A 13,798-nucleotide genomic window follows, 5' to 3' on the forward strand; every position below is an offset into this window, starting at 1 on the left:
GGGCAACCTCTTCCTGCCAGAGAGAGTGGGGACAGAAGTACCTCTAAGATCACTCCTGGCTCCAAAGATGTGTGTTCTAGGACAGGAGCATTGTGTGTAAGGAGAGCTAGAAGGGCAGGGTTGCCTAGGCAAACAAATACATAAGCTTGTGTCCCTTCCATTTTAAAAAGAGACACTAAACAACAACTCAAACTACCACTTAAGTTGCCCCTGTATCAGCCACAATAGCTGTAGAAGTATTCCTTTCTTTCCCATCTGCACATCTAGGGTACCATTGATGAAGACGATGCCGTTGAAGAGAACTGTAAACTAACTTATGCTCTACATCAGGGGTTATAAACTAGGGACCACGGGCCACATCCACCTACCACCTGTTTTTTGTAAATCAAGTTTCATGGAACACAGCCATGCCCATTCATTACATACTGTCAGAGGCTGCATTCCTGAAACAAAGGCAAAGGTGATTACAACCAAAACAGTATGGCCTGAGAAACCAGAAATACTTATTGCGTGGCCATTTTCAGGAAAAATTTGTCAAGTCCAGCTCTAAAACCATGGTTCTCCACGCTGACTACACATTGGAACCATGTGGAAAACTTTAAAAATTACTGATGGCTGGGGCACCTTGGTGGCTCAGTCGGTTGAGCATCCAACTCCTTGGTTTTGGCTCAGGTCGCAATCTCATGGTTCATGGAATGGAGCCAGCCCCACATGAGACTCTGCAATGACAGTGTGGAGCCTACTTGGGATTCTTTCTCTCTCACTCTGCCCCTCTCCCCCCACCCATCTCAAAATAAAAACAATAAATTTTAATAAAATGCTGATGGCTGAGTCTCTCCCTCAGAGATTTTATTCAATTGATCTGAAGAATAGCCTGGACATCAGGGTTTTTAAAATGTGCCCCCACCCCCATTGCTGTGGGTTCCCTGAAGCTGAGCCTATTAGATCTTCAGGAGGCAACATACCCACATCACATCTTAGTTCCCTGTGGAAATGAGTTAAAAGCTACTATTAGTATTTATCTCTCTGTTTTCACCAAGAAATGATATCACAGTGTCCACTTACAGAGCATTTCTCTCTCTTTTGAGCAACAAAAGCCAGGCATTGACTATTCTGTTTCTCAATGGCTCTGATAAAAGGACCCATTCAATAAAATCTTCCTAAAATTCAGTGTCAAGGGGAAAAAGTGACTCCAGATAAATTTGTCAACTTCCTTTTACTGAACTGCTAGAGCTGTAAATACCAGAGTCCTTCATGTTTTATCTTCATTGCCAGAGAGTGAACATGGTCCTTAATGGAAGGAACTAGAATCAGTCCAGGTGCCTGGAACGTCTGCGTCTTTCATTCTTTCATTGTTTTTTGTTTTAGTCTTATTTTTCATTGTTCTATTAGTTTTACCATTGATCAATTACTCAGGTCCTTTTTGAAAAGAAGATAAAAATTAGTAAATACATATGTATAAATTACTTCATAAAAATGTGGTAGTTTTATAATACATCTGCAAATGTTTTTTACTCTTGCCATGGCGAAGTGGAATCTATGTTCTTTCCCCTTGAACCTGAGCCAACTTTAACGGCCAGTCTACTAATATGTTAGTGAAGCCATGTGACTTCCAGGGCCAAGTTATGAAAGGTGATGCTATTTTCATTTCATTTGCTGAAACTACGTTAGAATTCAGAGCCGCCATATGAAAAAGACCTACCTCCCTCAGGCTGCCATACTAGTTACAAACCCAAGCCTGCCCATGCAGAGAGACTACATAAAGAGAGAGGCATCTGCTCAGCCCCCATATTCCAATTTCCTGTGTTTCCAACCCCAGCCTTGTCTGGCAACAACCTGAGACACTTAAAGTATTAAAGTAGAAGCGTATAACCATTCACTTTTCAAATTGCTGACCCAGAGAGACCACAAAATATAATAAAATAACTGTTGTTGTTTTAAGTCACTATACTTTAGCATTACGTTATTAGGCTGTAATAGATAACGGTAAGTATATCCACATTACCAGTAACATTTGTAATGACCTCTAATAAAGGAGCCTTCTCAGTTCCCCCTTGTAACCTGATCTGTTGTCACAAAGTATCAGATGGTGAGAAAGCTTATCCACTCAGGAAAGGATCAATACTGGATACTAAAATCATTAGTGAAAGGTTAATAAGAGACTGGAGAGAATCACCCAGAGCTTATTTGCTAATGACAAAGGGAGTATCTTCCTTCACAATGGACAGATCTGGCTTCCAACATCTTTAACAGAATAACCAGTGTGGCATCACCAGTGGTGGGACAGACGGCCAGACATTTCCCTTCCTCCTGAATGAGAAACAATATGAAGTGCACAGTACCTATGAGGTACTGTCGCCAAAAATGTTGAACTTGAATCTAAGCTAGCCTTTAAAGTTAACCCGCTTTATATAGGCATTACAGGGAAGAGAGAAACCAGATAAATAACACTGAGGGAACCATCAGACAAATCTAGAATGTGGGACATTCTATAAAATATCTGGTCTAATTTCTTCATTAAAAGAGAGAGAGAGGGAGGGAGGGACTGTTCTAGATTACCTAAGGACATAACAATCCAATGCAGTGTTATCTTTATATCCTGGCTCAAAAACATCTATAAATGATACTGTGAAGACAATTAGGAATAGTCCAATAGAGGCAGATTATTAGTGATATTAAGAAAACAGTGTCAGTTTGGTTATATGAGAATAGCATTGTGGGCATGTGGGAAAACATCCTCCTTTGGAGATGCACGCTAGGGGTAATGCGTTATAATATCCATAATTTACTTGTAAATGGTTCTGCAACCAAAAAAAAAAAAAAAGAGGGGGGAAGCAAATAAAGAGAAATGTTAATAATATTTAAATCTGTGGGGTATCTGAATGGCTCAGTCAGTGAAGCATCCAACTTCAGCTCAGGTCGTGATCTCATGATCTGTGAGTTTGAGCCCCATGTAAGGCTCTGTGCTGACATCTCAGAGCCTGCAGCCTGCTTTGGATTCTGTGTCTCCCTCTCCCTCTGCCTCTCCCCTGCTCATACTCTGTCTCTCTCTGTCTCAAAAATAAATAAACGTTAAAAAATTTTTTTTTACTCTGCATGGTAGATTGATGATGTTTCTTGTATTCTTTCAACTTGTCTGTACATTTGAAAATTTGCATAATAGAATGTCTCAAAAGGCTTAAAATCTTGTTGAGAGCAATCTTTTTAAAAAGTTCATCCAGCTATTCTAACATATCATTCCTGCTAGAGTTCAAATATATACTCTCCGGACAGAAAAAGAGCTGAGACCCACTCACTCAGTACCACCTCTTCTACAGGCTAAGTTGGCTGACAGGAGCAGACACGCCCCTCTCTCTCAAGCTTAGTTGAGAAAAGAAAGAAAAGTGAGCATTACTATTGGGCTCGAATGACCTCATGAGGTCTCCAGGACAGGAACAGAGAACCAGTCCTGGGGAAAAGGGATTCGCTCAAGAGAGCTCAGATAGAGAGTATTTCCAGAATGAGCATAGCTCCGCGGATTCCCACCATCCCTCTGCCAGAAGCATCATCTTCCTTCCTCTGGCTCATTTTCTCTCTCTCGCCATCCGGTGCGTTTCTGCTTCCCTCTGCAATCACAGCCTCCCTGGCCTGACCGTGCTCCAGGACCTGTCAGCAGCAGCGTCCACATGCAACTGGCAGTCATCCTCTGTGTTTCTTAGTTCTGATTCATCAGAGCAAGAACCAGAGTGGCTCCGCTCATCACTGTACACCCTTCGATCAATCCAATCAGCCGTGGCCAGAGAAATTGGATCAAGTGATTAAAAACAAAATTTACTGGCTGCTGAGGCATAAAAGGCTTTAGACAGCTAAGTTCTCTGTACAGAGTTGCAGACAGGGCAGACAAGGATAGCATCTCTTAAACGTCCTCTTCTCTGTCCCATAGAGATTATTCTGAGCTGCAGGGAGATTTTCACAAGGATCTAAAGGAGATATTCATGGGTTTCTACATCTCTCCACAGGATCACTGTGTCCCACGAGATCCTTATCATCCCAGCTCATTAACCCAAAGCATAGATGTCTCAAAACACAGGCTTTACCTGTCACTTTGTTCTGAATTGAACTCATACTCGAAAATAGATGAAGCAAGGAGATCAATCCTCTGCCTGGGTTTAAATTACTCAAAGGAATAACGGACTCTCATTGAGATCTAGTATTGCCCTTACTTACTGGCTTTATTTGCCCAGTAAAAATGTATTGAATGTCTACACTGTACATCACCCTTTGCTAAAGGAACACAGGGACACACGCAAGAAGAAGGGAGAGCCTCAGTACCTAAGCATAGGACAGTGTCATTGGGTGAGATGATATACACACTCCAGAAAACATAAATAACAAAGTAATTTCACAACATGAGGGCTGTCATAGGTCAATATATGTTAAGTGTAAAGAGAGGTCGGGTAGCTGGAAAATTCAAATAAAAAGCTTTTTGGAAGGAGGGTGGACTCAAAAGACACACTTCAAGGTGGGGAGAACAAGAAGATGGAAGAAATGTGTCAGGCAAGTCTGGAAAACAGGCAGTAGATAAATGTGATTAGAGAAGAGGATTTTATTGAAGGCGAGTGGGAGGTCACTTTGAAGAGGTAGACAGAGCCCAGGTTGCACAGGCAGGACCCCGAATGTGAAAATCATGGGCTCCAGCTTATGAGTAAGGATTTGGAGTCCGGAAGGGACAGGATGAGATCAGTGTTTTAGGAAGTGCTGGTGTCAGGGGTGGGTTGAGAGGCCAGAGATCTCTGCAATTTATAAAGCTTCCTCACAGATGAGTCATCTAATTCTCTCCGGGCAAATGGTTTCTTAGGAGGCTCTTAGAGGCTGGTGCAGGGCAACATTCAGAAGCCGACACGGACTGGAGTTACAGCAATTTTAAAAAGTCAACCCCCGGCGCCGGAGTGGTCAGACAGATCAATGAAGCAGAATGGAACATCTGGAAACAGACCCAAATATTTATATTTGTATGTGCATATGAATTTAATATTTTATCAAGTGGTATTTTAGATCCGTGAAGGAAAGAGAACAATTTAATAAAGGGTTTTAAGACAACTGGCTAATGACTTAGAAAAGAAAACAAAAACCAAAAATCTAGCTGAGATCTCGCCTTACCACTTATATCACAATTTTTTTTTAAATAGATCAAGCTATAGATCTCAAATTCTGGCATATGTTTCATCCCCCAGAGAGTCTGGTATAAGGGAGGGTCCCAGAGATTCTGATTCACTAGTTCTTAGGTGAAACTATAGTCTGTAGGCCATCCTTTGACGAGCACTTGCTTGAAGACTTAAATATAAAAGATGAAACTATAAGAAATCACTTGAAAACCAACAAATATTTATATAATATTTAGGAGCGATGCATGACATCAAAAAACTGACTGCAGAAAAGTGAACACCTTTATATTATATTTGCATCAATAAAGAGACCTAGTCCCCTGAAAAGATGGAGTAGATGTACTTTTACTATTCCTCCCGTTGAGTACAGCTGAAAACTCTGGGCATTATATATGAAACGAGCATAGGAAGACTCTGAAAGATGGAGAGCAGAAGGCAGGCTGGCTAGGGGACCCTGGGATATGCCGTGGCTCCTTTTTGCTTCATGTATCCCGCACAAGGTGGTAATGGAGAACACAACCATCCAGAAACATCCATGGGTGCAGACAAAAAAGCCAGAGCAAAAGCCTGCTCCTTCTAAGCAAAGGACCAGGAAAGGGGCAACTTAATAAGACACAAACGTATAGACAACACCTGCTCTATCCTTGTCAAACGCCACAGAAAAAGCTACACTCTTACCTCTGTCAGCAAAGGCTGAATGGAGAGGCTAGACCTCCACCTCCCTCTGAAGGAAGGGGGGGTCCTCTCCCTTCCTTCCCATGTGGTGTCAGAGGAAGGCTGACGGAGAGCCGGCCTAGCTGTGACGACATAATCAGCTGTCCCTGCACAACGTCACTGCAGGACACGCAGGAAGCAGTAGCAAGGCCCCTTGTCCCTCCCAGCGAGGACATAACCAGTAGGGACCCCCACCCAGGCCACCAGGAACAAGGAGACCCTCATCCCATGTGTCAGCAAAGGCCGGTGGGGAGCCCAGGCTTTGACCATACAAGCTGTAAGGACGCAGACCTCCTCTCCCCGCTGGGGCCAGGTCAAAAACAAAAGAAAAACAAAAACAGAAAACAAAAAGCCCTCTACAATAGATTTAGATAAGATCCAGGTCTCATAACAAACTAAGGGCAGCTTAAGCACTATAAAAAATACTCAGGTTTCAACGGAAAATCATGCCCCCTAATAAGAACTGGGCAGATCGCAACTTGAATGAGAAAAGAAGATCAATAGTTACTGTTTTCAGCAAGATGGAAGACAGAGGTTCCTNNNTAACAATCACGCAAAGACAAAAATACCTTGATGGGAGCTCCTGAGTCCAAATGAGAAGTTCCAGCACCAGGCAGAGAACAAAATCCAAGAAGACTGCAATGAAAAAAGTTAAAAAGAACAGGCTGACTCTGCCCTCCCTGACCCAGCACTACTCAGCTCTGAGAACCCCGTGGCCCACAATTTCTCCCAAGGGGCAAGGAGAGCTTGACATGAGCGTCTGACTTCTCCAGCCTTTAGGGCTGCCCCCAAGGCCCGTCGGTGTCTCCCCTCACCCAGGGCCCTGAGGGAATGGGCGCAGCCATTGTCTCTGGCCACTAAGGGAGAAAGAAAAGGGGAGGGGGCTTAAAACGGGGGGTTAGGGCACAGATTCCCACAACCGATGCCACCCTGCGACAAACACATTCTTCTCGAGCACGGAAGGAACATCTTTCAGGATAAATCACGTGCTGGATCACAAAATAAGGCTTAACAAGTTTGAAGGTTATTATCATGCCAAGTATGTTTTCTAATTACAATGGACTGAAAATGGAACTCGATAGTATAAGGAAAATGGGAAAATTCACAAATATATGGAAATTAAACAGCACACTCTTTTTAAAATTATTTTAGAGAGAGAGAGAGAACATGAACAGGGGAAAAGGGCAGGGGGGAGAGAGAGAGGAGGGGTAGGGAGGGAGGGAGAAAGAGAGAGAGAGAAAGAGAGAGAGAGAGAGAGAGAGAGAGAGAATCTTAAGCAGGCTCCACACTCAGCACAGAGCCCAAGGCAAGGCTCAAACACATGACCTTGGGATTGTGACCTGAGCCAAAATCAAGAAAAAGATGCTCAACCGACTGAACCATCCAGGTGCCCCTAAACAGCACACTCTTTTTTTTAGTTTATTTATTTGTTTTTGAGAGCGAGACAGAGAGAACAAGCAGGGGAAGGGCAGAGAGAGAGGGAGTGAGAGAATCCCAAGCAGGCTCCACACTGTCAGCATGGAGCCCAATGTGGGTCTCAAACTCATAAACCATTAGAACATGACATGAGCCCAAACCAAGAACTGGCCATTTAACTAACTGAGCCACCTAGGCACCCCTAAACAGCACACCCTTAAGCGAACATTGGGTCAAAGAAAAACTCAAAAGGGAGTTTTCAAAATACCTCAAGAACAACTAAAACAATCACCTTGGATTCGCTGGTGCGTCCTACCTCCAATGACAAGCGTCCTTTTAAGAGACAGAAGAGAGCACAAGAACACAGAGGAAGAGAAGGCCATGGCAGGCAGAGGCGGGATCGAGTGATGTAGCCACAGGCCGAACAGTGCCTGGAATCACCAGAAAGTGGAAGAGACAAGGAGAAACTCTCCCTAAGAGACTTCAAAGGGAGCATGGCGCTGCCAAAAACTTAATTTCAGATTTCTGACCTCCAAAATGGTGAGGGAATTCATTTCTATGGTCTTAAGCCACCAAACTTCATGTCTGTGCTGCAGCCAATGAGGGGCAATAAGGATAACAGAGGGGACGTGGGGCTCACAAAAGTTCTCGTCATCGGGATCTCCAGGCTCCGGTCCAGATCCCCTTCTCAGAGATATCAATTGAGATGCCTCCAGTTTGTATTCCTGGAAGTGGAGCTCACAAATCATCCCCATGCTGAGGGAAGGCCATCTAGAAGGCAGTTGAAGGTGTTCAGAACAAGCATGCCCCACTTTGGTATGTGGATTGTTTTGAGCTAAACACAATCAAGGCCCAGAAGACTCAGGAAGGAAGTGCTTTTTACCTCCCCCTTAACTGCCTCTAAGAATTTAGGTAGAGGGCCTGGCCCAGGAAGAGAGCAATAACTAGAGAGTGTGGTCTAGGTGTGGGGAGCTGGGAGTGCTCAGCAGCATCTATTTGCTCAAATTCCTCGCTGCATCCCGTGGTCTCTGCATAGCACACATTTGTTTACCAAACACTCATTCTTCCCATCTTCCTGTGAATTACCTTCCTTCCCTTTATAGCCCTAGACCTCTTCCCCGCTCTTAGTTCAGGGCAGCATATAAGCATCAATTGCCTGTCTCTGGGCCTCTGACTTTGTAGGGCTTTCATATGTACAAAATTAAATTTGTTTTTCTCCTATTTATCTTTCTTATGTCGATATAATCAATAGCCCAGCCAGAGGAACCTAAAAGGGCAGAGGAAAAAAATTTTCCTCCCGGATACAGGGTTGCACGGTGATTATGGAATGCGATCCAGAGCAAGGAAAACCTGGCTACGAATACTAGTTCCACCATTCAGGGCCTATCTGACTTTGGGCAAGTTACTTACTTAGCTTCTCCAAGCCTCAGTCTCCTAGTGGTTGATGTGGGGATAATGGACACTGAGCTGGGAGGTACCGACCAAAGCCTGACACTCACTTTGAGGAGGATACAGCTAAAACCACAGACCCTGGCAGAATCAACCTCTCAGAACCTCCCCACCCGGGAGTCTCCAGAATCTCCATAGTTTCTGGTGAATAAGACAATAATGAAGAGCAACAAAACATGATTTTAGGATGACCATCTACAGGTTACCATTTGCAGCCCGGATACAGCCTCCTATGTCAGGTGCTTGGTGAGGAGCCAGGACCAGGGGGCTCAAATGGGGGTAGTTAATACAAATTTCAGAATGGGCAGTTAAATACTATAGGTCTGCAGGTCCCCCAGGGAACTAGTTCCTGGAACATCTGGGTAAACACCAATATTGGGTTTCTCATGGTGACAAAGCTACTGTGAGTCCTTCCTATCAGGACCTGGAGGGCAGGGAGTGCCAACAGGTGTTGGGGGTTGCAGTAGCAAGAGCAGAGAGGGACGCTTGGTTTTAGAACCTCCCCATGCAATTTGTTTACCCTGTGTTCCCCACCGTTGCCTGATAAGCCACAGCAGAGCGGGAGATAAAGGCTGGCTTGCCAAGAGCTCATTTAGAAAGCAATCCCAAGGAGCAGGCATGAGGGACAGGGAGAATAGAAAAGGGGAGGATGTTATTGAGTTGCTCCATCTCTCTAAGTCCTTCTGGGGAGGCTTATGAAATAGGTCTCAAAGGATCTGCCTGGCTAATGAAAGGGGGAAGCTTCTATCTATTGATGCTCATCCCTGTTGGTCAGGGTTGGCCACATGAGCATTAATTCCTGCATTCTGAATTAAGCTTCCCATCCCAAGCCCCAATGTCAGGGAAGTCCTCAAGGTAGGAAGTGAGAGGTAGGAGACTTAGGCCAAAGAGAGGCTTCCTCTGGATGCATGTACACAGAGCTGATTGAAGTCTGCTTAGAACTAGTCACTACAATAGGGGCTGATGTAAAATGTGGGGCGGGAGGACTTGCAGCGTCCAAAACAATACCCATCCAGGAAGGTTGCTATGGAGATGAAAAGGGAAAGAGGAAATGGAAACTCACTTAGCCCTAAACCTAGCACATAGCAAGTGCACAAAGAATATTGGCCGTTACTGCTATAAGTGGTATCATGACTCAGATCCTTTCCTCTTCAAGTCTGAAGATACGACCCTCAGAAAAGCAGGTGCTTCTTTTCCTCTGCTGGACAGTTTATATCTTGGAGTACTTCCAGATTTGAGGACATCCAAGACCCTGGATTGCTCTGGAACGACCCCCAGGACATGTCCCTGCAGAGTGATTGTTCCCGCCGCTATTCCCCCACGGAAAGCCCTTTTTGAAAATAACCAAAAGAGCAAAAACATATGTGCAATTGAGGAGCTGGCTCAGTAGTGTTTGGACTTTTTTTTTTTTACCCCTTTCTATCCTTTCCCAAGAAGGCAGCTATTCAAACAATGAGGTCATAATCACACAAAGATTTCTCAGGTCTAAATGCAAAGTAAAATAAATAACCCTCTTACTTGGGACCCAAAAGGGTATCCAGGGGAAAAATGAGAAAGCTGACCAGCCCAATAAGACCAAGGAAAGCTTCCAAGATGCAGCTTGAAAACCACAGGAGGCATACTGATCATTCCTGACACCGTTACTCTGATGTGAAGAACTCATGTAAGGCATTTGATTTGAATTCAAAGTCAATAAAAACTTTAAGCACAAAGAAAAAGCTCCAATCCTAGCCAGATAATTTATCCTCAAATCCCTTGGAATGCTCAGACTTTTCATTGCTCATACTCTTTCCCCAGAGGAACCCCCTTACTTTTTCCCTGTGGCATATAAAACAGCAATTAATAGGAGCATATGGGGAATGGAGTGTTCTAGTTAATTGAATTTTCTAGTTAAAGAAAGACTAGCTGTAATAACCCATTGTCTCCCATAAAGTTTCCAAAACATCTGAGTCCACTTTTCTACATTATGAAGTGGATTCTAGAGGACAGAATGGAATCTTTGTTTTAGGATTCAATTTTATCTACATTTTAGTCCATCTCCATTCTGTTCACTTGAGAGGTGGTGTGGTGGGGGCGCCTGGGTGGCTTAGTCGGTTAAGCGTCCGACTTTCGCTTAGGTCATGATCTCAAGGTTCGTGGGTTCGAGCCCCGCATCGGGCTCTGTGCTGACAGCTAGCTCAGAGCCTGGAGCCTATTTCAGAGTCTGTATCTCCCTCTCTCTCCAACCTTCCCCTGCTCATGCTGTCTCTCTCTCTCTCCTAGAAATAAATAAAAAAATTTAAAAAAAGAAAAAGAGAGAGAGGTGGTGTGGTGAACAGGAAGTGGGACTGTTTGAGAGTCAGACTTAAAGTCAACTCCCCAGGCTGTCACTTACTAGTTTAGTAATATGACCCAACTTATTAACCTCTCTGAGCTTCCCTTTTTTATCACTTGTGAAATCGTGGTAATAATATCTACATCATACGGGTTCCATGTGCCTGATACCTGTGAGACGCTCCATAAATGGCAGCATCATGATTCTCCTCAGGGCCGGCTCACTGCTAAGGGCTACAGAAGAAGATAAAGAAGGTTTGGGAGATGTTAAATCTGTTTTGATCCCAGGGGGCCCTCTGAGAGTTTCAATAACTTTACAAATAAACAAAACAAAACTAAAACAAATCAAAAAAAGTTCTTTGATATCTGCCTATTTTTCTTACCTGCCTCTTTCTCAAAAAAAAAGAGAGAGATAGAGAGAGAGGGAGGAAGAGAGAACAGAGAAAAACATACTCTTCTTCTCTGGTCTCATGAATCCATACGTCTTAAGCATCTGTCAGCTCACACTCTGTCTACTACGCCTTATCTGTAGAGGAACAGAATAGCTCCTATAGTTGCAGGACCAGAAGGCACCTTCCAGTCCATTGTCACATACGAGACACCACAAGGCCCTACCTGCTCAAGTAGACCTTCCCTCAAACCTGTTACATGACTTAAATTTCTTCTATCAAAGTCATCCCTTTGAGGTAAGGCTCTTTAGAAGGCTCCACTGGTTGCCAAAGAGAAAACTCTCTTCTTTCAAGAGATTTGCTCAAGTATGAGTTTACCAGGGGCGCCTGGGTGGCTCAGTTGGTTGAGCGTCTGACTTCGGCTCAGGTCATGATCTCACGGTTTGTGGGTTCAAGCCCCACGTCGGGCTCTGTGCTGACAGCCAGCTCAGAGCCTGGAGCCTGTTTCAGATTCTGTGTCTCCCTCTCTCTCTGCCCCTCCCCTGCTCATGCTGTCTCTCTCTCTCTCTCTCTCAGAAATAAATGAGAACATTAAAAAAATTAAAAAAAAAAAAAAAAGAATGAGTTTACCAGATTAACTAGTATTCAGGAGAAGTCCTTGTCATCTGGTGTCACTTTAGTCTACGTTTTGTCTAAGGTTCCCTCATTTATAGTCATGGCTTGGATCCTCAACCTCAACTCCAGCCCAAGTAATTCCTCCAAACATCACCCCCAGACATTCAATAGCTTAACATCTCCAGTCAGGTGTCTTCAAAGTACTTCACAATAACCAGGCCCACACTACTTCCATACCCATCCTGCTCCAAGGTTCCCTATCTCAGTGACTGGCACCACTGGGCACCCAATTAATTAAGCCAGAGACCTAAGACACATCCTTCATTCATACCTCTCCTTCATTTCCAAAACACTAAGTTCTGTTGATTTTACCTTCTTTTTTTTTTTTTAATTTTTTTCAATGTTTTATTTATTTCTAGGAGAGAGAGAGACAGCGTGAGCAGGGGAGGGTCAGAGAGAGAGGGAGTCACAGACTCCGAAACAGGCTCCAGGCTCTGAGCTGGCAGTCAGCACAGAGCCCGACGTGGGGCTCGAACCCACGAACCGCGAGATCATGACCTAAGCGAAAGTCGGACGCTTAACCGACTAAGCCACCCAGACGCCCCTGATTTTACCTTCTAAGGATCTTGTGAACCCATCCACCACTCTGAATCTCCACTCTCACTCCTTAACCCAACCGAACATCATGTTCGGCCTAAATATCCACTGTCTAAGTGACATCCCCTAAAGTCTGCTTTCCACACTGGAGCCAAACCTCGTTCTTATAAGAAATTAGATTGGGGGCACCTCAGGGGCTTAGTTGGTAAAGCATCCAACTGTTGATTTTGGCTCAGGTTCATGATCTCATGGTTCGTGAGATTGAGCCCCACGTCAAGCTCTGTGCTGACAGAGTGGAGCCTGCTTGGGATTCTCTCTCTTCCTCTCTCTCTCCTCCTCCCCTTCTCTCTCTCTCTCCCTCAAAGAAATCAGATTAATCCATATCGTTCCTCAATCCAAATCATCCTATGGCTTCCCACTGTTAATAGGATAAAGTCCAAAATCCTCAACGTGTCACATTAGGATTCCATTTGCCTCCCCAGCCGTATATCTCACTACTCTTCCCCTCCTTTCTCTGAGCTACTCTTGCCATTTTCCAGTTTCACACACTTATCCTCCCATATCAAGGCCTTTGAAAAAGCTGTACTCATTGCTTGAAATGCTTTCTTCAATCCCATTCCTCTTTGTATAGCTAATTTCTAATCAAGCTCCAAATTTTAGCTCAACTAGTACTTCTTTAGAAAGTCTCCCATGATCCCCAAAGATGATCAGGGATTCCATGAGGGAGGTAAGGTACACAACCATTAGAGGATATATATTAGAATTGACTGGAGGATTTTTCAAAATGTATTTTCAAAATATATGTGCCTTCTGACTCTGCCCTAATCTTTCATACTCTGTCTCTGTCTCTCTCTCTTTCACACACACACACGTGCGCGTACACACATGAACATACATGTACACCACCTCTATTACCAGATTCTTATTTGATGCTTAAATATGCCCCAGTTAAGATACCATTAATTTGCATTATTATTAGCCATTATTATGAGTGGGAGTGTGTTATGAGCTTCAGAAGCATGGAAGTGGGAAAAAATGAGAACTGCTCTTCTAGATGGCCTGCAAGATGCCTTCCCACTACAGCTCTATAATTCTCTGAGGTGCAAAGTATCATTCTAGGACCCAGTCAGTGCTCCTCTGGAAGTAGGTATGGGGCAGCAA

General features: G+C 44.1%; 1 non-coding gene across 1 annotated transcript; it reads left to right on the plus strand.

The window, feature by feature from the left end:
* The first annotated feature begins 11,810 nt into the window (after positions 1-11,810).
* Positions 11,811-11,895, plus strand: TRNAR-UCG (transfer RNA arginine (anticodon UCG)). Its single transcript has one exon. It is a non-coding gene; the product is annotated as a tRNA-Arg (tRNA).
* The last annotated feature ends 1,903 nt before the right edge of the window (positions 11,896-13,798 follow it).

This window comes from Crocuta crocuta, unplaced genomic scaffold (assembly GCF_008692635.1).
Source record: "Crocuta crocuta isolate KB4526 unplaced genomic scaffold, BGI_CrCroc_1.0 scaffold36, whole genome shotgun sequence".
In the NCBI taxonomy this organism is placed as follows: Eukaryota; Metazoa; Chordata; class Mammalia; order Carnivora; family Hyaenidae; genus Crocuta; species Crocuta crocuta.